The 24,616-nt window shown below is 38.8% G+C and overlaps 1 pseudogene; it reads left to right on the top strand.

Moving 5' to 3' along the window:
• LOC144371404 (uncharacterized) overlaps positions 1 to 24,616 on the top strand; it is a 93,664-nt pseudogene that overhangs the window by 54,331 nt on the left and 14,717 nt on the right.

Raw genomic sequence — 24,616 nt, 5'->3', positions numbered from 1 at the left:
TGATTAAAATAAACCTTAGACTCTCATCTACAAGTCCTGTTCAAAAAGTAAAAACACAATATTCTCTGCATATGTGAGCCTTTTGGGTCAACACAACACCACTCACCAACATTTCATTTAACTTATTTGGGAAAATAAATATTGAAATATAATGATAAGTTCTAGGAGAATAATATTCACACCATTCTTTATTTCAAAGGGTAAATCTCTAGGTTTCATGCTTATCTCCACATTATTTTATGCAGAAAACTGGCTTCGTTTTACATATGAGAGTTTAAACTATTTATAAGGCCAGGAGAGAAGATTCAGTCCTAGAGGTCTAAAGAAAATACTAAAGATTTTCCCTTTTATTGATTGAATGATGTCTGCAATCCTTGATAAAACAGATAAAGAATGCTGATTTCTTAATGCATCTGGCTCAGTGGCTCACTCATTGGAATCCCAATTTATTTAGTCATCTCAAGGCTATCACTCCCTCCTCTAGGATCTGACCTGTTTTTGGGAGGACGTAGTGTTCTTCATGGGATCACTAGGTCATGCAAGATGTTAGAATGAAGTTTTCTTTGTTCTAACTTGTATTTATTTGGCCTCACTTTAAATACAAGTTACAACAAGAGTTCAGACTCTCACCTGTGGAGAGGATGCTCTGCCCAGCACTTTCAAGTCAGGACCCTGAAAAGCTCTTTGGGACTCCCCAGTACATAGGTTCAGTGTTGGGGTTTTCCTAGTCTGGCAATACAGTTGCCTGTGTCTTTCACTTTTGCTTTCTCTCTTGCATTCATAGTATTACTCAAGGAAACACTGTCTTGTGTGATGAGAGTGTCTTCCTTATCTATTGGATCTGACATGCCAAGTTGAGCAGCTGCCAACATACTGAATGTCACAAACACATATATGTGTTATCTAATCAGTAACTAGTGTGTCTTTCAACTGTATGATTTTTTTATTTCATGGGGGAGGAAATTGAGAATGCTTTCTTTGAGTGCCCACAGCACTATTCATAGTATTCATAACACTGCTATGTAATGTTTCCTCTCTGCTCAACTTGTAAGTATTGTTCTTGTGCTGCTTTGTAAAACAAATAGAAAAGAGTTGTAAACCAAAAATTTTGTAATTATAGCTAGTTTCACAGACTGACTTGGGCAACTCTATTTACCATTGTTGTTTTGTATGGGCTCAAAGTATTCTTTTATACTTTTATTTAACCTTAATGACATTACCATTCATTGAAGAGTTTTTAACTGACAAAACTTTTCGGTATACAAATTTTTTCTTGTCATTTTTAAAATTTATTACTCTTTTTAGGTATACATGATAGTAGAGCAAATTTTGACATATTATACATGGACTAAAACTCATTTTAGTTAGCATTCCATTCTTGAGGTGTACATGGTGTGGACCTTCCCTGGTGGTGTATTTATATATAAACATTGAAAAGTTGTGCCTGATTCATTCTACTGTCATTTGTATTCCTATTTCCCTATTCTTTTCTTCAATCCAACTTTGTCTAATCCACTTAATTTCTATTCTCTCCCCTGACCTTTTTGAGTGCTTTAGCATCTATGTATATTATGTATTATATGTAATGTCTGTTTCATTCTACTATCATTTTTATCTCCATATTCCCTCCCCACCCTGCAATCCTCTTTACTTAATCTAAATAACTACTCTTTCCCACCCCCATTGTGAATTAGCATACACTTTTTAGAGGGACATTTGTCCTTTGTGTTTGTGTGGGGGGGGGTGGTTGGGGCTTATTTCACTTAGCATGATATTCTTCAACTCTATCCTTTCACCACCAAATGGCATAGTTTCATTCATCTTTAAAGCTAAGTAACATTCCATTGGTGGGGGAAATTTATATATATATATATATATATATATATATATATATATATATATATATATATATATATCTCACATTTTATTTATCCATTCATCTGTTGAAGGAAACATAGGTTGGTTCTATTGTTTATCTATTGTGAATTGTGCTGCTATAAACATTGGTGCAGCTGTTTCCCTGTAGTATGCTGTTTTTAATTCCTTTAGGTATAGTCTGAAGAGAGGAATAGCTGGGTCAAATGATCTTTCCATTCTGGTTTTTCAAGGCGTCTTCATACTGCTTTCCATGGTGGTTGCACAAATTTGGAGTCAATCTCATGAGCAATGTGTGAGTGTTCCTTTTTCCCCACAACCTCACCAACATTTATTGTTGCCTGTATTATTAATGATTGCCATTCTGACTGAAATTAGATAAAATTTTTAAGTAATTTTGATTTATATTTTCCTAATTGCTAGATAGTTGGAATGTTTTTTCTTATGTTTGTTGATGGCTTATATTTCTTCTGTGAAGTTGTCTGTTCAGTTAGTGAGTCAATTTGTTAATTGGTTTTTGTTGTTGTTGTTTGTGTTAATTTTGAGTCCTTTTTTTTATTGGTTGTAAATTTTGAGTTCTTTATATTCCCTAGACATTAGTGCTTTTTTCTGAATTATGTGTAGTAAAGATTTGTATAAAATCTGTAGATTCTTTTCTCAATTATTGTTTCTTTTGCTGAGAAGCAGCTTTTTAGTTTGAATCTATCCCCTTTATTTATTCTTGATTTTTAATATTTGTGCCTTAGGGGTCTTGTTATGGAACTCAGATTGTGGACCAAGATTCACCTCAGATTTTTAAATGGTATCCCAAGTTAATGAATGTTTCACTTTTATTGTTTCTCTTACTATCTTTCCTTATAGATCTACATGTTCTAAAGAATCATGAAATGAGCTAGCTTCACATACATGATTTTCTGATGACTATTATTTTTCAATATGTAGCTGCAGATGGTTTAAAATATATGTCTACTATTTCAGACTTTAACTAACGCAAATACATGCCTTCTGTAGAAAATATTCCATCAGTAGATCAACATCAAATCTATAATATATATAAATATATATAAAATCCTTGATTCAAATGGATGCACATCCAACCCAGAGCTTGGCCCATAACACTTATTCTCTACTAGTTCTACACTTTAGAACTTCATGAAAGTTGTTATAAATCAAAAGACTGAGACTCACTCCCTAGACATTCTCTTTTGGGGGGGTACGATGACGAAGATTGAACTCAGGGGCACTCAACCCCTGAGCCACTTCCCTATCCCTATTTTATGTAGAGACAGGATCTCACTGATCTGCTTAGTAAATTTTTTTCACTGAGGCTGTCTCTGAACTCATGATCCTCCTTCCTCAGCCTTCCAAGCTGCTGAGATTAGAGGCAAATACCACCATGCCCAGCTCCCCAGAGAGCCTTCTTAAACTAGTTGGAACCCACTTGTTCAGTATGTTTTGGCCTAATCCTCACAATTAGCGATGAAATTATTTGCCTCTCTATGAAAAATCAGGGCTACAAAGAGATTGGACTCCACAACATCTAATTACACAGCATGTCCACATTACAACAAAGGTGTGGTATGCAATTCTCCACCCCTCCAAAGAGATCTTCTTGGCTCAACAAAGTTGGGAGTACTTTTTAACTCTCTGCCATGGCTCATTCAGAAGCCTCCCAGGAGGTGAGTGTATATGGGGGACAGTATTCAAGGTGGCACCTTGGTGATTAATGGGCTATGCCAGGGAGTAAGGCAGAGCCCAATTCACCAAAGGCACAAAACTTTCATGTGGCTGGTCCAGGATGGGGGCTGTATGAGGGGATACATTTCCTCCACCCTTGATATGTCTTTCCTAACTGTTCATATGCTGAAATACTTGTTAAATGACTTGCACACTTTTCCTGTTTTATGTTTCCCTCTCATGTGACCTTGGAGGTCTCATACTTCGGCAATTATTGTGACTTGCTTCTTCAGTTTTCCAACCTCCCTCATCCCATCCATGTGGAATTTCTGTCTGTAGATATTAGTTTTAATTTTATATATTTTCATTTAGTCCAAGTTTGCAATTACCTCTAGAAAAAACAAATGTCTCATTCATTATCATGCTTGTACTAACCCTTCACATGTCGATAATGACAGTGTTCAAGAACTATCTTCTGATTTCTACAACTGGAATATAAATGAGTCTGCTTGAAATGACTGTCCTTTCTTTTGACTCTAGATAACGGGGATCCTTTTTAATATAGCACTTTAATGCTTTTATGTATATCTATATACAGTACCCAGGATACTGAGCCTGCTTTTTACATAGTTTTCTCTCAAAGAAGGTGGAGTTGATCATGTAAGTTTCTTAGAGTGGACTCCAGCTTGGACTCTGCCTCGGCTCTGACTAGCTTCCATCTGCCTGTGATTTCTACAACATGTGACCTATAGGTCTTCCTCTTCTTTTTTAAATTTTAACATTTCACTTAGAGCTTAAGCCATAGAACTGTTACTTTGGAAAAGATGACTTACCAAACCATCACTAACCACAAGAAGGTGTGCTCCATGTGCAAACTAGGAAAGAAGGGCCCATCACATACTTCAGGCTTCAGGGAAGTTATGGGGGTGCCAGGAATCCCTCACATGAAAGTAGAGGCATTATAAGTTGTGGGAAAGGTTTGGACTAATTTGATTTTAGGACCAGAATTAGAGTAATTTAAGTTTCCTTATCAACATGAGAAAATGATCTCAATCTAGATTTTTTTCCAGATGTGTCCAGGAAAGTTTTAGAATTTGAAGCCCAGATACATTGGATTGCTGTTATCAATCAGAGAAGACAATAAAATTAAGAGAGATGACATGTCCCACTGGGGAAGCCACAGTTCTGTGTTCTCCAGTGGGAACTTCTTGCCTTTCTACAGACATTCAAATTACAAATCTGCAGAGACAGAACTTTAACACATCTTTTCCATAAAACTTACAAGTGTTTGTGCTCTGCTCAGCTTATTCAGGTGACAAAGTACCTCTGTGTCCTCAGAAGCAGAGTTAGTGTGGATTCTAAAAAGGGCATGTGAGGAGGGAATTCAATCTACTAGTGAGTTTTCCCAGTAGCTTCTTTGCTTCTTCAAAGAATCAAACATCTTTTGAAGACAATATCCTCATTGCACCATACAGAACATGGTCCTCTGAGCTCATTAAGACTGTTGGAGCCCAGAGGACCATGTTCTGTATAGTGTAATGAGGATATTGTCTTCTAAAGATGTTTGCTTTTTTTGAGATCCTGCTAAAATGAGTCAATTTTTCTTATAGGGAATGTCAGTTTTACTTCGTCAATTTTCAATTTAATAACTTCATGGGACATAACTTACATATGGTATGTCATGTAGAGATTTTAAACACTACTAATTTGTATACTTATTACCGGGGAATTAATAAGTTATAATATTTTGATTGATAATCTTGCTTTGGTCATCTTCATAACTCATAGAACAATTTTGGTTTGAATAATTGTACATTTTGAAATCTTTAGATAAAAATGAGGTTCTATGTTCAAAACCTCATTTTATAGAATGGAATCTCACATGGTTAAAAATTTTCAGTTGGTAAGTGTCAAACAAGTTCAAAACCTCATTTTATAGAATGGAATCTCACATGGTTAAAAATTTTCAGTTGGTAAGTGTCAAACAAGGGACTGTGATCAGAAGGAAGTACATTAAATATTTTAGAAATTCAAATAAATATGTTAAGTTCCAATTCATGGTGCCAAATTATAGGCTTAGAAATATAATTCACAAGAATTTGGAAGAATATTTTTATGTATTAGTCCATTCTGTTTTAATCACTAAAAACCTTTTGTAATATCTAATAATGGAAATGTGTAAATTCATTTTTGCTTAGAGGAACATTCAGGACACTTGAAACCCATCCTGCACTGGTCACTTTCAGATTTTTTTTCCAAAATTCAATTTTTCATGTCATTATCATTCACAGATAAATGTGACCCCAAGACACAGAGAACAAGATAAAGCAGGAAAGCTGAAAGCTGAACTTGACTCTTCCATCGCAATATCAGTCAGGGGGAAAAAGACTCTCCTGCAGGATCATGTGGATTTTTCAGTAATGAGAGCTTGGGGTCTGCAGAGAAGTGTATGGGCTCTCTCATCCTTGAGGCGGTCCACAGAACAGGGTAGAAGAGAGTGTGGCTGTGGGGTCTCTAATCAAATCCTCCAGAGACCAATCAGGAAGCAGGCCTGATTTTATTGTGCAGTTACCATGTATATGTACTCAGGCTGTGCCTAAGCAAAATATAGACAGCCACCAATGCAATGTCTGCTAACTGTCCTTGCAGTGAACAATAAAGTAGTGGGACTAAAACACATGGCCTCGTGCCCAGAGTTGTGCTGATGCGGTAAGCAGTTTTCCACTCACACGCCTAGCATGGGGAGAGCCCTTCCACGCAGACGCCCTTAACCTATGCCCTGTATGCAGTACTTCATGCACTTGTACCCACAGAGAAGCACCTCTGGGGCTTCTTCTTTCTTGACTTTAAAGAACAATTTCTCTTCTAGTGGCTTTTCTCACTAGAGAAATAATAGTAATATAAATGTCATAGCTGTAAGTGTGAATTCTGAGCTGTATTTTAATACCCTGACAATTTATAAAAGTAAAGCATGGTTCTCATATCTACTTCTCACAAAGAGCTGCCATTCATTCAGTCAAGTCTTGCCCAGGGTTTGCTCGTTGTGTTACTGGAGGGTGTGTTCTGCAGCAGAGGGGCTGGGTGATGGTGTCGCCTTCTCTGAGGTGTCAGTCATTTCTCCCTGGTGCTCTTCATAGATTCCCAGCACACAAAGAGCCACATGTATAAGGTTTTTGCCGAGGCTGACATCAGTCCCAAGCCCACTTGCTTGAAGCAAGACCAGTCTCAATTCTCCATTTCCCTTTTGTCTGTTAGTGAATACCAAGAGGACATGGGGAGGGTTGGCAGTAGTGATGAAGCTGAGCTGTGAGATGAGGACAACCCCAAGCTGTAAGTCTACGTATGTGTTGTTAGGGGTGACAGATCCTATTTCCTCTCCCGTTATGAACAGGATGGTGCTCACACTGCATAGGGGAGAAGAGATGTTTCTTCCTCTCACTTTCACTGTGGAATGTGCCCACACAGAGGGTCCAAATAACCCTAACTTGCAGTGGGGTGTCCTACTTCTGTAATTCTCTCTACTTCTGTCCTGACCACCAGCTCGTGTTTGCTGCCTGAGCAGTCCTCACTAGATGGTGGCAACACAGATGATGGTGCATGGTTCACACAGCCTCCCCTGACTTTAGTGAGAGTACCATATCTAACATGACTCCTTCCTGGATCCAGATACTAGAGGGAGTCTTTACTATCAGCTCTAAGAAACAAAACTTGTGATTTTTTTCTGAAAATTTCTTTTTCATGTGCGATCTGTTTTTTCTCATCTCCTCCCTTGGTCTTTCCTTCTTCTTACCATATGTGAATTCTTCAAATGTAACCTATTTCAGAAATCTGTGTTAGATTCCCTGTGATTTACATATCCTTCCACACATAATGCCCACTCTAAGAAGCAGCTTGATTTCTCAAGTGCATAAAGGACATGAGTGCCCAGTACGATAGGGCACCCGTGGACCAAGCTAGAAGTATCACTCTTTAGACCCTTGTTTGAGGGGTGTTTCTCAAATTACGTCCTTGATGTCTGAGAGCTTGTGTTATGTATCATGATCTCCTGGACTATGTTGTGCCAGGCATAATGTGCACAGCTCGGAAAGTACATAGCTCAGGATTTCAGTCATCTGTGAATCATTCCCATTCTCTAGGATGCTTTCTAACAATAGTAACTTAGGATGGACATTACTATAGATATTTCTTCACAACACTACCATGGTACATTTACACAATTTTAACCATATATACTTGATGTGTATCATTTAGTGATGATTGTGGTTCAAAACTGGAGCTAGCAGAATGACCAGACTGTGCTTTCTTCTGGCCACTACCTGTATGTAGATTAGTTCTCCTCATTATTGCATGAAATTGTGTCCCTTTCTTTGAAGCATAGAATCAGGAAAGGGTCTAAGTTTTTCCCAATACTGATATATAAATTTACCATCAGAAAACAATTTTCCAACAGTTTCAAGGCAATAAACAGTCCATCCATGAGATCTTGACTATTACTGCAAATTCATGGCACCTGCACACTCCAGTTTGTATGTCTGCAGATTCCTCAGCTACACTGACCTTAAATTCATCCAATTGCCTGGAGACCCGCTTGATTAAAACATGTCATTTATTGAGTGTTAGAAAACTTGGATTGTGTAAGATTCAAATGTTTAAAATGAATTAAAGCAGATTCTGTGTGTCACAGAAAAGTGATAGAATGCAGTTTTTGGTTTTAAATTTCACATTTGTTTTTGTTGTTGAGACAAGGCAATTTTAAAACCCTCCTCCTCTCATTTGTACCACAGATTTAACCCAGGGCACTTAGTCATTAAACTATATCACCAGCCATTTTTTTATATTGGGGAAAAATATTGCTAAGTTACTGAACTTTGGCCTTGCAGTCTGACTCCTGAGCCAACGGGATTGCAGGCATTCAGCTTCACCTAAAACAATTTTTAAGTTATTTTTTACATGATAATATAGATCAATTTAAGCTTATACTACAAAAAATATTCATATAATATTTGACTTACATAAAATAAATTCATAAGAATTGGCATGTGCCATTTATATATAGATCTTTCAAAAATAACTAAGGCCTAGTTATTTAAAATATTTGGGGGGTACCAGAGATTAAACTCAGGGGCACTCAACCAGTGATCCACATCCTCACTCCTATTTTATATTTTATTTAGAGACAGCATCTCACGATGTTGCTCAGGGCTTTGCTGTTGCTGGATTTGAACTCATCATCCTCCTGTCTTAGCCTCACAAGTCACTGGGAATATAGTCTACAATTTTTAAATGTATATTCCTTTTTTCTGGATTTACCATGGGAGACTGTCTTTTTCTAGTGATTTTTCATATTTCACAAATCCTGTATGTTTGCCCTCATATGTTGAAGCTGAAAAAGTTGATAACAAAGAACCACAAAAGAGAAAAGCTTTTTACATCTGTTTCAAGAGACAGTTGGCAAGGAGTGCCAAAAAGCAATTAAGAGGGTTTTATAGCCCATAGTTTGAATTGTATAAGTAATTATTAGACTCTGAACATTCTAAAAAGATTTCACAGGTTTCAAACATCAAAATGATATTTTAGAAGGTAGAAATTGCACTGATTTAATCACTACACATGTTCAATTAAAATTAAATTAATTTTTAACTTGTATCAATATGTAGATACACATTACAAATTAAACAATAATTAACACTTCAAGTCAAGTAGCAAAAATAAACAAAGATGGCTGGAAATACAAACCATTACTCTATAATAGCCTTAAATATTAATGGCTTAAACACACCAATATAAAGACATCGGCTAGTAGTCTGGATTTTAAAAAATCTAACATTATTCTGCCTCCAGGAGACTCAGGAAATGACAGACTGAAGGTGAAAGATTGGGAAAACACATACAACTCACATGAACCTTGAAAGCAAGCAGGGGTCTCCATACTTATATTAAATAAAGTAGACTTTAAGCCAAAGTTAATCAAAATAGATAAAGAAGAATATCTCATACAGCTCAAGGGAACCATACGCCAACAAGACATAACAATCATAAATGTATATGCCCCAAACAATGGGGCACCTATGTTCAAACAAACTCTTCTCAAGTTCAAGAGTCCAATTGACCACAACGTGATCTGGGGTGACTTTAACACACCTCTCTCACCACTGGATAGATCTTCCAAACGAAAGTTGAATAAAGAAACTATGGAGCTCAATAACTCAATTAATAACTTAACTCACATATATAGAATACATATCAGATCCGAGGAGGAAACCCGGCACCGTGCCAGGCCAGACCAGAGGAGGAAGCCTGGCCCCACCCAACGCGCTAGTCTGGAGGAAGCCTATCGACCCTTAAAACCCAAAATCAAACTTTTAATCATTGAATATTAAAGGTTTTCACATTTTGTTTCCATGATCTTTTTTGCATTTTACTTTCACCTTTACTTTTTACTTTGCAATGAACAGTTATTTTGATAATACTATTATTTAGATTATTATCCATATATTTGTGAATGGATTGTGCCTCGATTTTAACACTGCTCAATGCTACTGTATATAATTTAAATGATTTATTGTTGACCACTTTACCCATGACATTATTGAACTAATTCTTATGTTTCATTAGTTCATGGATATTGCTTAGAAACATTATAGAAATAATAGTATCATCTGCATATGCTATTTGATTTTTGATGTATAAAATTCCTTTTAATATTCTCAAACCATATTTAGAAGTTAGTAAAGCATACATTTTTTCTTTTTCTAAAAATAAATTGATAAAAACTTCAGTTCACACCTTTAAGTATGAAAATATTTCATAGCTGCCCTTAAGTGGATTTAAAAAGAATTTTCCCCTGGTTGTAATTGGCCATAGGTTTTACAGTAATTTGGTAAGTGATTTGCCAAAAGCTTTTCTCTATCAAAATGATTTTTGGAAACTTACCATATGACAATGTCTCTCTTGGTCGTGAAGTCAAATAATACTTTTTGTTGTTGTTCTCAGTTTGCTAGGGGTTTTGAATATCTGGGTCAACATCTATAGGAAGATGGTCAGCAATTTCTATTCTTATGCTGTGTTATCTGGTAATTCTGTTCTTACAGAATTAGTCAGTTTTCTTCTACATTTAGACGTGATCATGAATTATTGTTACTGATTCCTTATTACATGTTTGGTAGAAATCACCTGTGAAGGCACCTTTTAAAAATGTTATTACAGTTTGGTTTTTTTTTGTGGGTCAATTTTTAGAGCTGGTTGCCAGGTTGGCCTCAAATTCCTTAGCCTAAATCTTCCTCCTGCTGTGGCCTCCAGGTAGTGAAGACTAGTGGCATGTGTTTCCATATCAGCATAACTGCAAGTATTTTTTGAGCAGCTGTAAAGTTAAATGTTGATTTGTAGGTCTATTTTATATTTCTTCACATCTGAGTCTAGTAATGTATTTATTATTTCTGAAGTAATTTCAAAGTTGATGATTATCTAGCAATTTATCTACATTTTGTTGTTTTCCAGACTCGAGATTTTCTTGGCAATTAAGATGGAATAATGAGAAAGCATAATGTGGGAAAATGAGAACCTGGCATTTTGCTAACTAATCTCAAGACGCCCTGTGAAAGATGGAGAGTGTGCACCCATACTCGTGTGAGAAAAATGAAGCAGAAAAGCTAAATTATCAGTTTATGTAGCCTAATATGTGATCTTGAGTAATTTTCATATGTCTTTACACACTTGTTTAATTTTTAGGGCAGAATCTAAGTATTTTACCATATTTAAATTAGGTTATGAGGGGTTTATATTAAATTTTGGTGAGTTGTGTAAGTTTCTTATATTTTGGATGTTGAGCTTTTTCAGACATGGGGCTAGAAACGGTTTTCTTTAACCAAGTCTACTTTTACATTTCATTGATTGATTCCTTTGCTGTATAGAAGCATTTTTAGCTTTATATAGTCTCAGCTGTTTTTCTTTGCCTAGTCTCTTGCCTATTCTATCTAAAACCATTGCCAACACCAATGCAAAATAATTCTCATTTTCTTCTGGAATTTTTATGCTTTCAGGTTATATCACAATGAGATATAACCACACGCTTGTGGGCTCAATCCTCAAAATGTTAGTAGGTAACAAATACTGCAGTGGATATGCAGAAAAGAAAACATTTGGACATCCTTGCCAGGAATATAAATTTGAATAGACATTAAAAAATCTATAAGGGGTTTTTTTCAAAAAATTATAACTAGAGATGCAATATGACATAGACCTTGTGAATATGCCTGTATATTTAGGATTCTTCAGAAAAATAAAATACACACAAAATGTACATGTGTATACAGATAAGAGCTTATTATATTTACTCACATAATCATGAGAGGAATAGTCACCAAATGTTTGCCTACAAGATGGCAACACTGGGAAACTGGTAACAGCTCAGTCCAAGAAGCTGGAAGCTTCACAATATGAGGAAGCAAATGAAGCAGCTGTGGTCCAGGATAGAGGACTTAAATGATCCTGGTAGATGAAAAAACGAATAACCTGGTCAACAAGTGGCCTAAGGACCTGAACAGATACTTCTCAGGAGAGGATATACAGTCAATAAATATATTAAAAATGCTCATCATCTCTAGGAATCAGAGAAATGCAAATCAAAAGTACTCTAAGATTTCATGTAACTTCACCAGAATGGCAGCAATTATGAAAAGAAACAACAATAAGTGTTGGTGAGGATGTGGGGAAAAGGTACACTCATACACTGCTGGTGGGACTGCAAATTGGTGCAGCCAATTTGGAAAGTAGTATGGAGATTCCTTGGAAATATGGAAATAAAATCTCAATTTGACCCTCCTATCCCTCTCCTCAGTCTAAGCACAAAGGTTTACAAACAACATACTACAGGGACACAGCCAGATCAATGTTTATGGCACCACAACTCAAAATACCTAAACTATGGAGCCAACACAGATGCCCTTCAGTGGATGAATAGATAAAAAATGTGGCATATATACACAATGGAATTTTACTCAGCAATAAAAGAATAAAATCATGGCATTTGCATGCAAATGGATGGAGTTAGATAAGATAATGTTAAGTGAAGCTACCAATGTCCCCCCTCTAAAAACAAATGCTGAATATTTCCCTGACATAAGGGGGCTGACTCATACTGGAGTATGCAGGGGAAGCATAGAAGGAATAAATGAATTCTAGATAGGGCAGAGGGGTGGGAGGAAAAGGGAAGGGGATGGGGATTAGCAGGGATGGTAGAATATAATGGACAACATCATCCAAAGTACATGTATGAAGACTTGAATTGGGTGTCAACATAACGTTACATAAAATCATACAAAAACTCTGGTATATATGTGTATTAAGTATTGTTATGCAAAAGAAAAAAAGAATAGCATTAAATTACATTAGGTAGAGAAAAATGAAAGGAGGGGAAGGCAGGGGATGTGGGAATAAGAAAGAGAATGAAACAGACAATATTTCTTTATGTATGTATGTGACTGTGTGACCCATGTGATTCTACAATATGTATACTCAGAAAAATGAGAAATTGTATCTCATCTATGTATGATATATCAAAGTATATAAATGCTTTCTACTGTCATGGATAACTAATTAAAACAAATAAAAAATTTTTAAATGACCCCAGTAGAGCCAAAGGTGCAAGTCCCCAAAGGGGACTTCAAGAAGCTTGGAGCATAAGTGAGTGACTGCTTCTCTTGCTTTTTTTCAAATCAAACCTATTGAACACCAATATAAATGTTCATTACAGGGATTTCCCATGCTTTCTGACTCAGCCTTCTGGAAGCACACTCATAGACACCTGCAGAGATCGTCCACACCAATTCTCTGGGTATCTCAATCTACTCAAATGGACAGGTGCCATTAACGACTTCAACAATTGAAGGAAATAAAATCCATCTTTAGGAATATCTGCCCTCCCAAGTTAACTGCAATACTATCACAACCTAAATTTCCAAAGAGTAACTCAGGAAGAAAAACCTTTGGTATATTACAGATAATAGCGATAGAGAGATTTATCATTGTGTTTACACACAAATGTATCAACATACATATATAACCTTTTCAATTTTTAAAAAATTTTTTTGAGACAAGGTCTTTTAAGGTGCAGTGGGTGTCACCAAGATGTGAAGCTAGCTCCAAGATCATGATTCTCATCCCTCAACCTATCGAATCCCTAGCATGACAAAAGAAATGTGCCTCCACACCTCACTTATTGCTCAACTTTAAAATAAGGATAATGTATATGGCAGTGTTGCCAAAATGTGAAGGCTAGCCTTAGTAGTTTGGTAACATTCTGTCTTAAGACTAAAAAAGAAAATGATGGTGGATCTCTGTCACTGGTAAGGCAACCTTGGGTCCAAACCCCAGAAACAAAAGAATATTCTCCAATAACACAAACAAGCTGGAGGACTTTAGGCTAAGTGAGATGATCCAGATGCAGAAATACATTGTATACTCTATGTTCAGAGCCTGGAAAAAAATAGAATGGATGTGTAGGAAGAGCCGGGTTGTTATCAGGGAGCATCATCAATAATATTGCATCATATACTGGAAATTACAAAAGACAGAAGGATTCTATTCTTAGTGCAAAACGGATAATTATGAGAGATGGTGGGTTTTATCATCACATAGCAATTGTACATACTAATGGGATTCAGTGTGATGTTTATACATATGCAGATACATGTATTCATAATATCCAAACACCCTCTTCTGCCCTTGATGCCCCCACACACTCCTCAGCCATACTAACCACTATTGTACTTGCACATGATATTAGTTAACTTATGAGATGTGACACTATTGTGTACTTCTTCCCTTAGCATGACATCATCCAATTCCATCTATTTTGCTGACCATTAGAGGAGTTTGTATTGATGGCTGAGTAATACACCATGGTGAATATATAATGTACTTTCTTGTGGATATGTTCAATTGCTTACCTACATCACTGGCTTTTCTCTATGTCTGTATTGTTAAACATACTGTTATTCAACTTGAATTTATGTAACAAAAGAAAGCAACAACTACAAAAGAATGAAGAAACTGAAAGTGGGGGAACATACCTGCAATCTCAATGGCTTCGGAGGCTAAGGCAGGAAATCCACGAGTTCAAAGACAGACTCAGCAAATTAATAGGGAACTATACAACTCAGTTAGACTCTATTTCTTAAAAAAAATTAAACATGACTGGGGAAGTGGCTTTGTGGTTGAGTGATACTGGGACCTATCCCTAGTATACCTCCCCCTAAAAAAAAGAGAATAAAGAAACTAGAAAACTATGTCCTAACCTGATTTTATCAAGTGAAAAGAAACCAAGGCATAAGAAAAACATTCTTTAAGTTTGTTAATATAAAGTTAATAAGCTCTCTCTTTGAATTTTTCACAAAGTGTAATATTTTGAGAGCATTCAGTAGGTTATATTACATGAAAAACTGCTCTTGTGCAAATAGTGAAATAAAACCTTAGACAGGTGTGGTGGTGCATGACTGTAATCCCAGTGTCTCTGGAGGCTGATACAAAGCCAGCCTCAAAAACTTAGGAAAGGACTAAGCAATTCAGTGAAACCCTGTCTCTAACTAAATTACAAAAAAATATCAGGAATGTTGCTTAGAGGTTGAGTGCCCCTGGGGTAAATGCACAGCATTAAAAACAAAAAGATAAAAAAGAAATAAAACATTAGGCTGCTGAACATTTATATTTTTAGTGTTGCAAATATTTGGCCCAATACTCCCAAGTTCACTTCATCCATCAATTTATAATTGAAATCTCTAGTTATTTGTGAGAGAAAAGAGACAAAGATGTTCCTGAACTCTGCCATTCCTTTGCTAGTTTCTGCCATAAGCTAGGCAAAGAAGTGCCCATTGTGATCCCCAGGGTACTGTGGCTCAGTCCTCTCTCTTCATGCAAGGATGCACCTTGTAGAGTGGATGTTGACTTGACTGCTAAAGTAGGGAAGAGGTAAAAGGGAAGTTATGTGTGTGAGCATGTGGGTGGAGTGTGATAATGATGACTTCTGACCAAGTCCTACCCATGATCATCTTTTTAAAATGTACCCAGTAAATGGTTTGTTTTCTTATATATTTTCTGTGATCCTACAGTTAAATGTGAGGGACCCTATTCTCCATACCCAGCTACATTAGCATTGTATTTCTCAGTCTGATGCCTCACAATTTGAAATACCTAGTCCCCTCCCTCAGAGCCTTGACGTCATGTCTCTTTTGTTTATATTTTTAATATCTGGGAAATCCTCAAATACTAAGTTGCAGGTGAACCCACAGTTGATGTTCCTCTTCCAAGGATAAGGATAGACATTTTCTCTCATTGTGGCCTCTACCTTCTACTCACAAAATGGGGACATTATTCACGTTTGCAAACCTAGATATTATCCTGAGCCAACCTGTAATATTAAATTCAAGAATTTAATCCCTGGGGCTGGGGCTCAGATTTAGAGCGCCTGCCTAGCACATGTGAGGCACTGGGTCCAATCCTCAGCACCATATAAAAATAAATATATTAAATAAAGGTACTCTGTCCACTACAACTAAAAAAAAACAAAAAAGGCTAATCCCTCCCAGAGTTGTGATGGCACATGCATGTAACCCCAGCTTCTCTGGAAGTCGAGCCTTGAGGGTCACAACTTTGAGTCTAGCCTCACTAACTTGGCAAGACCATATCTCAAAGAAAAATAAGAATGGGATGATGATAGAGCTCACTGCTAGACCATACCCAAGTCTTGTCCTCAGGATCACAGGGGGAAATTTTTAATTCCTATCTTTTTTTCTATGAGTTAAGGTAACCACTAAAAAGAAGGTGACTTAGAGATAATGTTATATTTTTCTAAAAACAAGCCATGTTAAATGTTCAAGTGTTTACATTTCTTGAAATATTCCCAAGTATTTTGCTTTTGATATTATGGTCATTAGAACTGTCTTTAATTTTATGTTTGCTACTTATTTTATTATGCACATAAATAACTGATGATATTAAATTTTATTATTGTTCTGAGCTCACCTGATGCTTCTAATAGTAATTAGTGAACTCCTCCATTAAAAATATACACTTAAAATTAACTTCTACCTCATACCTCATATTGGAAAACCACAAAAGTTAGACAGCAAGAAACAGAAGTAAGTTGCCATACCCCTTTGACAAAGGCAAAGATACTGGTTAGAATCTCAGAAAACTCTATTTCCTAAATGTCAGAAACTAAGAGAACAAGACCATAATCTCCCCCACACACAAGATTTTATTCTTTTAGTGCTGAATAAAATTCCATTGTGTATAAATAATGCATACTTTTTTATCCATTCATCCACTGAAAGGCCTCTAGGTTGGCTCCATAGGATATCTGGTAAAATGGTGGTTCCATTCTCAGATTTCCAAGGAATCTCCATACTGCTTTCCATATTGGCTGCACCAATTACCAGTCCCACCAGCAGTGTATGACTGTACATTTTCCCCACATCCTCGCCAACACTTGCTGTTTTTTGTCTTCATAACAGCTGCCCTAATAAAATTTTTATTATAGTAAAATTCAGAAAGACACACACACACACACACACACACACACACACGTGGGTTTTTCTTTGGTGTCTCTCCACAAGACCATGTGGAGTAGGAACCTACAAACACAATGTCATCCTACTGCCAGTTAAGAGTAGGAATTGGTCCATGGGCAGAATTCTGGAATCACCCACAGCATCTCCCATAAACTTGAGGATCAAAGGGGTGTGAGGCCTAGAGATGTCAGAGAAGACTCACTGTTTTCCTCCCTCTTTCTTGATAGTGATTTCTGGGCCGATAAGCTTTGCTCTACTTTGATTACATTTTATGTATTATCTAAAATCCACTCTTTCAAGAACACAAGATCCAAGAAACACAACATAACCTTTGTATCTCTGGGATCACAACTAGCAACAATGTCAGATTTTTATTGCTTTAGTTATTTACTCTCTTCATTTGACCTATTTATTAATATAGGTGGACACCAGCAACTTCTCTAAGTCCAGTTGGAAGGTAACAGTCACACACCTACACACAGCATCATAAGGGGAGACTGTTGAAACAGGAATTCTGACCCTTCATGGTTCATGAAGACTCACCCAATATCAGAACTTTGAATATTTGATTTTGAGGCAGGGTCTTGCTAACAGGCCAACTGTGGCCTCAGACTTGAGATCCTCCTGCAGAAGCCTCCTAAATGCCTGGCCTTACAGACATGTGCTACCAAACCTTGTCCTTTGCTTATTAAACAAATGCATAGCTGCTGGTTACCTCCCTCCAGTGATGTATGTGATATCACACCCCAAACAATAAAAACCCCACACAATTCCAAAGCTCAAGTCTGACTCTGGCTGTGAGAGGTTCTTTGATGGGAAGGGATTCCAGGGAGAGAGAGAGACAGCTCAGAAAAGTATTTTTTTTGGTTTTCATTGCAGAAAAGAACTTCATTTGTCAGGCGCATGGACAGTCCCATTTAGAAAACAGATCTATATTCAGGAAAGAAAATGAAGAGCTGGGGATTCAGTGAAGTCGGTTGTGTGCTTGCCCTACATGCACAAGGTCCCAGGTTCAATCCCCAGCACCACAAGAAAAAAAAAGGGACAAAATATGAGGAAGCCCTAAAGGGAGAAACAGCAAATACGTGGTCTGAGGTGTTGCTATTTGGAGAGGGACTTTTAAGTGGGGCTGGACTAGAGATAAGGCCAGATCAGACTTCTGTAATTTCTCACCCATTTTTTTAAGCTTTCTCATATCATGCTAGTATTTGGGGGTCCAGGAAGCTGTTCTAGGAGAAATGCTGCATTGCAGGGAGTTGCTTTATTTTTTGTTTTAAAATCTGATGTTTATTTTTAAAAATAGGTTTTAGTTGGACAGTATACCTTTATTTTACATATTTGTATTTAATGTTGTGCTGAGGATTGAACCCAGTACCTCACACGAGCTAGGCAGGATCTCTGTCACTGAGCCACAATGCCAGTCCCTTGTTTTTAATTTCAAGTTTTTGTGGGCATTCCTGCATTGTGGTGATTTATTACTTCTTTTCCTTTGAGGTTCAGAGTAACATTCTTCTTGGTATCCCAGCATTTCTGACCCTACCAGACGTGTTCCATAGTTCTTTATGGACCTCAAGTGTTGCGAGAGGGATAATTAAATGATCATTTAGTTATGAAAGCAAATAGCGCAGTGTTTTCAGGAGAGAAGTTTTAAAAAAATGCTCACTATTAGATTTTTCTTTTTACTTATGTATTTTGCCATGGACTCATATGGATTTGCAGTGATCCACAAACCAGCAGATTTCAGAAACTTTTCATGTTGACAACTCTTTTCAAATGGTTTCATTCGGATTGAGGCACATTTGACTGAGGGTAAACATTAAGATGCTTTTAAAGTGCTCATGAATTTTCCTGGCTAGAATATTGCAGAGGGTTTTGCTTGTGTTCTCACCACTTTGTTTATCTCATTGTTGTTGAAAAACCTTCCAGATGCAAGGAATGCACCCCAGAGGCAAGCTCCTGCAGGTGGCCACCTACAGACCTCCACACCCACTGATCCAATTCTCTGTCCCCCATTAATTGGGTGTCGGGTGCTGTTGGATTGTTAATTATTGGGTAAATCCCAGTGTTTTGCCCCAAGGTCTAGCTTGCTGGTATTGGAACCACTAGGATGGTTATTCACTTTTCCTTGCCTCTCAAGACAAATCTGAGCTTTATCCAGGAAATTATATCTAGTGGCACTGGTAGCTTAGGAAAATCTCTCATTTGGGTTAAGAAAACTAACAGCAAGAATAATTTCCCTCATGGGGGAAGGAGAGTTTCTGGCCCAAAAGTGTCCCCAGATCTTTCCCTCTTCTAACCCACATAATCTTCTCCCCATCCTGGGAAAGACAACTGTGTACTAATCATCCCTGGAATCATGGGCATGTGCATTGACCTTCTCAGTCTTTCTTCAAAAAAAAATGTTCCCAATTCACAATTGCAGCAAAACTGGTTCCCCGAAGACCTAGTCTGTTGTTACTGAGAAACAAAAGTAAAAAATACTGAAAATGGGGGCTGGGACTGGGGCTCATCTATAGAGTGCTCACCTAGAACGTGCAAGGTACTGGGTTCCATCCTCAGCACCACAGAAAAATAAATGGATAGATTAAAGGTATTGGGTCCAACTCCAACTATAAAATATATTTTAAAAAATAAATATTGAAAAGGCAATGTATCTCGCAATTAGGGAAATGCAAATTAAAACTGCACTGAGATTCCCTTTCACTCAAGTCAAAATGGCATTTATCCAGAATACAGTAACAATCATACTCACCCACATGTATGGGGTCCTAAGGAGAATAAGGTATATTTTATGCTTGGATAATTTTACCAAAATGGACTCTCTGGTCATGTATAACTAAGAAAAACCAACAAAATAGAAAAACATAAAACATACTAAACAGGACCATAGGACCAAATTGATAGCATCACAGTCGGATGAGGAAATATCTTTAGGTACATTACAGAATTTTCTAAATCGCTCCCCCATTGGATACTGCCAAAGATGTTGGAGTCAGAAGGGAAGTTGGAGTTTCAGGGTGCTGTATGGAGAAAAAAATCTCCCAGGCTAATATCTGCAGGAGCTGGGGTCCTAGGGGGCAGGTAACCTTGAGGCCTCCATGATTAATTAAGGCAGAAAGTAGCAGGGTGCATTCGAATCTATGCAGTTATTTACCAAATTAGGAAAACCTGGAATTGGCTTTCCTAGACTCCCAATCAAGCCCAAATTGTTTTTCATTAATAGACAGACCCTGGAGCCCCCCTTAACACGAAGTCTTCTCTGTATTATGTGACTTTTTGCACCACTGAATTGGGGGGACAAGACCAGAGCTCGCTTTGGAAACACATTGGCTTCGTTTGCATCAAGACAAGCAGGTAGGGTCTCTCTTTTTTCTTTTCTTTTTTTTTTTTGTCAAGTGCAGAGTATTCAGCTGATATAAGGATGCACACCTGGGCAGGGGTCTCTGGTTTTTGGAGGAGGCAGGATTTTATTGCCTGGGATCCAGGGGACTTTTGGGAACCAGGGAGAGCACCCAGGGTGGCCTTGATCTGTGCAAGGCTGTTATCCTGTGGCTACCACAGGCATTTCTCTCAAAAAGAAAGAAAGAAAAAAGAATGTAACACGTCTGTCATTGCAGCATCTAGGGAGGCTGAGGATGAGGATGGCGAATGGAAAGCTAGCTTTAGCAAATAGCAAGGTGCTAAGCAACTCAATGAGACCCTGTCTCTAAACTTCAAGCTAGGGCTGGGGAAGGGGCTCAGAGGTTGAGGCCTCTGAATTCAACCCCCAGTGGCCAGAGGGAGAGGGAGCCATGGTGCAGCTGGGGTTTACCCAGGTCTGCGCTCTGGGGGTCTCTTCTGTGCTGATCTCCTTATTCTGCCTCCAGCTTAATGTGGGCTCCAGACACAGATTCAACTCAGCTGGAGGAAAGTCAGCTCTCATGCTGCCAACCCGGTGGGAAACTCCTCCAAGACGCATGCCAGCCCCCACCACCACCACCACCACCATGAGCCTCCACCAGTGCTGGCCATGATGCACTGGAGAGTTCCCACGGGGCGAAAGGCCAGTTCTGCTTGGAGAATTTTGCACAGATGAACAGAGGAAAAGTCAGCACCCCGAAGACGCTCTGTGTGGTCTTATTATAGGAGGAGGCCCAGGTGGTGAAACTTTCAAGAAATGACTTCAATTTCCTAACATCAAAACCCAACAGAACTTAGAAATGTGGTCACCCTAACCCTAACCCAATGCCCAAATCTAAAAAAAAAAAAAAAAAAAAAAAGCTGCACACAAACCCCGCCATTCTGGCCTCCTTCTTGCCGCTGTCACTCAAAAAGAAGGTTTGCTGGGCTCAGGCTGGGGAGAGCGGAGACTGACGCCCTGTCCAATCAGAAGCCCCCGTGCTGAGCATCGTCCAATCATGAGCGCCTCCAGCGAACAGGGGGCGGGCGGGCCCCTGCGCTCGGGATGGGATTTATTTCTCCCGGGTCTGCGCAGTTTACCTACAGGCAGCAGTTGGCATCCAGGCTTGGCTCGGTGCCCGGGATCCTGGTTGGCCCTGCCATGCAGAAGCTGAAGCTTCCCAGGGAAGGCTTGTCTGTTGGGCACCAGGAAAAGGTGAGTGTGCAGTGGCATCTGGTGCCTGGACAGGGAGGCTCGGAGGGAGGCGGGGCAGGGAGGCCATCAGGTGGGACCCACTGTGGCAGAACCTGAGTTGGCCAACCCCGACTCCAGGGGCTCTCCGCGTCCACAGGCCTGAGCCCATTGGGGACAGCGCCCCTAAGTCCCCGTGGCCAGCCGGGTGGAGAGCGTGACAGTGGCAGAGACCCCTCCAGGCTCCCCATCCCCTGGGCCAGCCTCAGCCCCTGCTCCAGTCCTAAGTGGCAGGTGAGCCTGGCTGCCTGGCCTCTTCCTGGGCTGTGGTGATTGACAGGTGGAACCAGAGGATAATCATCTACAAGCCAGGGGATGGCGCACACCTGTCATTTCAGTGGCTGGGGATAGGGGGCCGATGCACAAGGATTGTGAGGTCAAGGCCAGCCTAGGCAAATGGATGAGGCACTTAGAGACTCAGGGAGACCCTGCCTCTAAATAAAATTCTAAATAGGGTTGGGGATGGGGTTCAGTGGTTGAAGGCCTCTGAGTTAAATGCCCAGTAACAATAAATAAATAAATAAATAAATAAATAATAAAATAAATAAATAAATAAATAAATAAATAAATAAATAAAAATTCTAATCTCCAAACACCCTTTTCATGCAGGAGGGGAGCTATGGTGAACAGGGACCTTGCTTATTCCTGAGCTAGTTTTGTGGAGTTTGTTTTTTTGTTTTGTAGTTAACAGAAGGGTGCCTTACCACTCAGCCATGTCCCTGGTAGTTTTTAGTTTTTATTCTGACTGCGGGTCTAGCTAAGTTGCTTAGATTGTCCTTGTTAGGGTTTGATTGATAATGACTTTTCCGTTGCAATTAAGTATAGGATTTTCACATCCACGTGGGTTCATGGGCGGACTTTATTTACGTCGTGATTCCTAGATGATAATTGTAACAGTACAGCTCCACAATGTACATGTTAGGTAATAACTCTTTTTCTCTTATAATTCAAAAGTTTCTTGGTTAAGTTTATATATATTTAATTTTGTGGATGAATTGTAGGACTGGATGCTTCCATTAAGAGTAAAGCATGCTGGATTGTTTATTAGTGCATCATAATTATACATAATACCACATGCATATGGCACCCGTGTAAAACTTACCCATGGTATTTTGTACTATTTTTAAGCTGAACGTACCATGACTATTAATTTATTATCCTGTTCCTATGAACTGATTCAGCAAGTCCCTGCGGCGGGGGTGTATCATGTGTCTTTATTAGCAAAAGAGTTTCTACAAATAGTTAAGAAGCACTTAAACTCTTTCAGTTTATTAGAATTCTTTTGTTTCCTATCATCATTGATACTATTTAATTTTGTCTCTGATAGGATTTTAGTTTACATTTCTTGGGTTTTTAAAGATGTTGAATTCTTTTTATTCTCATTATTAAACACATGGGTATCTCCTGTACAAATTGGCAGCTCAAGTCTTCTCCCTGAATTTCTTCTGTGGTGGATTTCAGAGTGTTGGGACCGTGAGAATCACCATTTCATGGGCCCTTTTCCTACCGAAGCGGGCTGGGATCTGCAGGGGTCTCAGGTTTTTTTCACCCCTGAGGTTTTCATTCTTTTGGGGGGGCATGGGGAGCATAGTAGATTGAATGCAGAGGTCTTTTCCCACAGAGCTATATCTCTCGTACTTTTTATCATTTATCTCCTGACAGAGGCTGAGATGCTGAGTCTGGCCTTGAACTTATACATCAGCTTCCTGAGTGGCTGGGATTACAGGTCTTGCCCTTCTGCCTGGGCCCCCTGAATGTTCTAAATAAAAGGGAAGAAAAATGTCAGTTCCACAATCCCGTCTCCCAGATGAAATCTGTACACTTGTATCAATGAATTCCTCAAATTCCAGTCCCCTGTCCCCACTGTAATAAAATAAAAAGCAAAGGTTTTGTTTTCTGTTTATGAGCATTTTACATGAGAGAAAAGTACACCCAAAACCACTTGACATTTGAAAAAATGTGTGAGTTTGTGTGTGTGTGTGTGTGTGTGTGTGTGTGTGTGTGTGTGTATTCCCTCTTTCTCTCCCAGGCCAGACACCTTGTCAGAATGTCTTTGGGCTTAGGTTTTCCCCTGTGGACTGCATGTCCCAGGGGTCTCCTGCCCTTTGTGATATTTTTCTGGTCCTGTTTTGGCTCTGCCTGACATGAGCATCCCACACCTGGCTCATCTGAGTTCTCTTAAACATCTGGTATATATCATCCACCTGTTGACCTACGAGCAGGTGCATTTAGGGGAAGCAGTTTCTCAGGAGAGTAGGTGATAGCCCTGTGACTGGGAGGAGTCTCCTTATTCAGAAGCCACTTCAGAAGTTCTTTCAACCTGGCTCCTGTGGATCCTGGAACAGTGATGGGCATGCAGCCATTTATTAACACACTGATTCAAGTTTCTCTGGGAGTGCATCCAGAGTTGTTTTTTTTCTGTTAGCTTTTAAAGAACTCCATGATGTTTTCAAAAATGCCTGCACTGAGCTTATATTCTAGCCCCAGGTGAGCGGGTCTCTTTCTCCATATCCATGTCATTGGAGGACTGGTTCCTTTGACTGTTTTATAGGAGACTTTCCCACAGCTGCACTCAGACTGAGAAGCTGTCCTACTTGGCTGGGGGCTGAATTCCTGATGCAATTGGTTAGAACCCAGGCTGCCTGTGCTCACTGCAAGAAGGTGGTGTGAGCCTGTTCTAGAAAGAAACAGGGAGCTGTGCTTTTGACAGCTTTTGCTTCCCTCCTGGGAGGGGGGATCATAGTCCAGGGAAGTGCTTGCACACTAATGTGAAGCCCCTCCTTTCTGAGATATGCACATGCACAGTTGCCACTGCTCCCAAAGCTTGGTGGGTTAGGATGGAGTTCATGGAATGGGAAAAATATTGGGA

Source organism: Ictidomys tridecemlineatus, chromosome 16, assembly GCF_052094955.1.
Source record: "Ictidomys tridecemlineatus isolate mIctTri1 chromosome 16, mIctTri1.hap1, whole genome shotgun sequence".
NCBI lineage: Eukaryota > Metazoa > Chordata > Mammalia > Rodentia > Sciuridae > Ictidomys > Ictidomys tridecemlineatus.
Note: the sequence above shows the minus strand (reverse complement) of the source record. Positions and strands in the feature narration are given on the sequence as shown.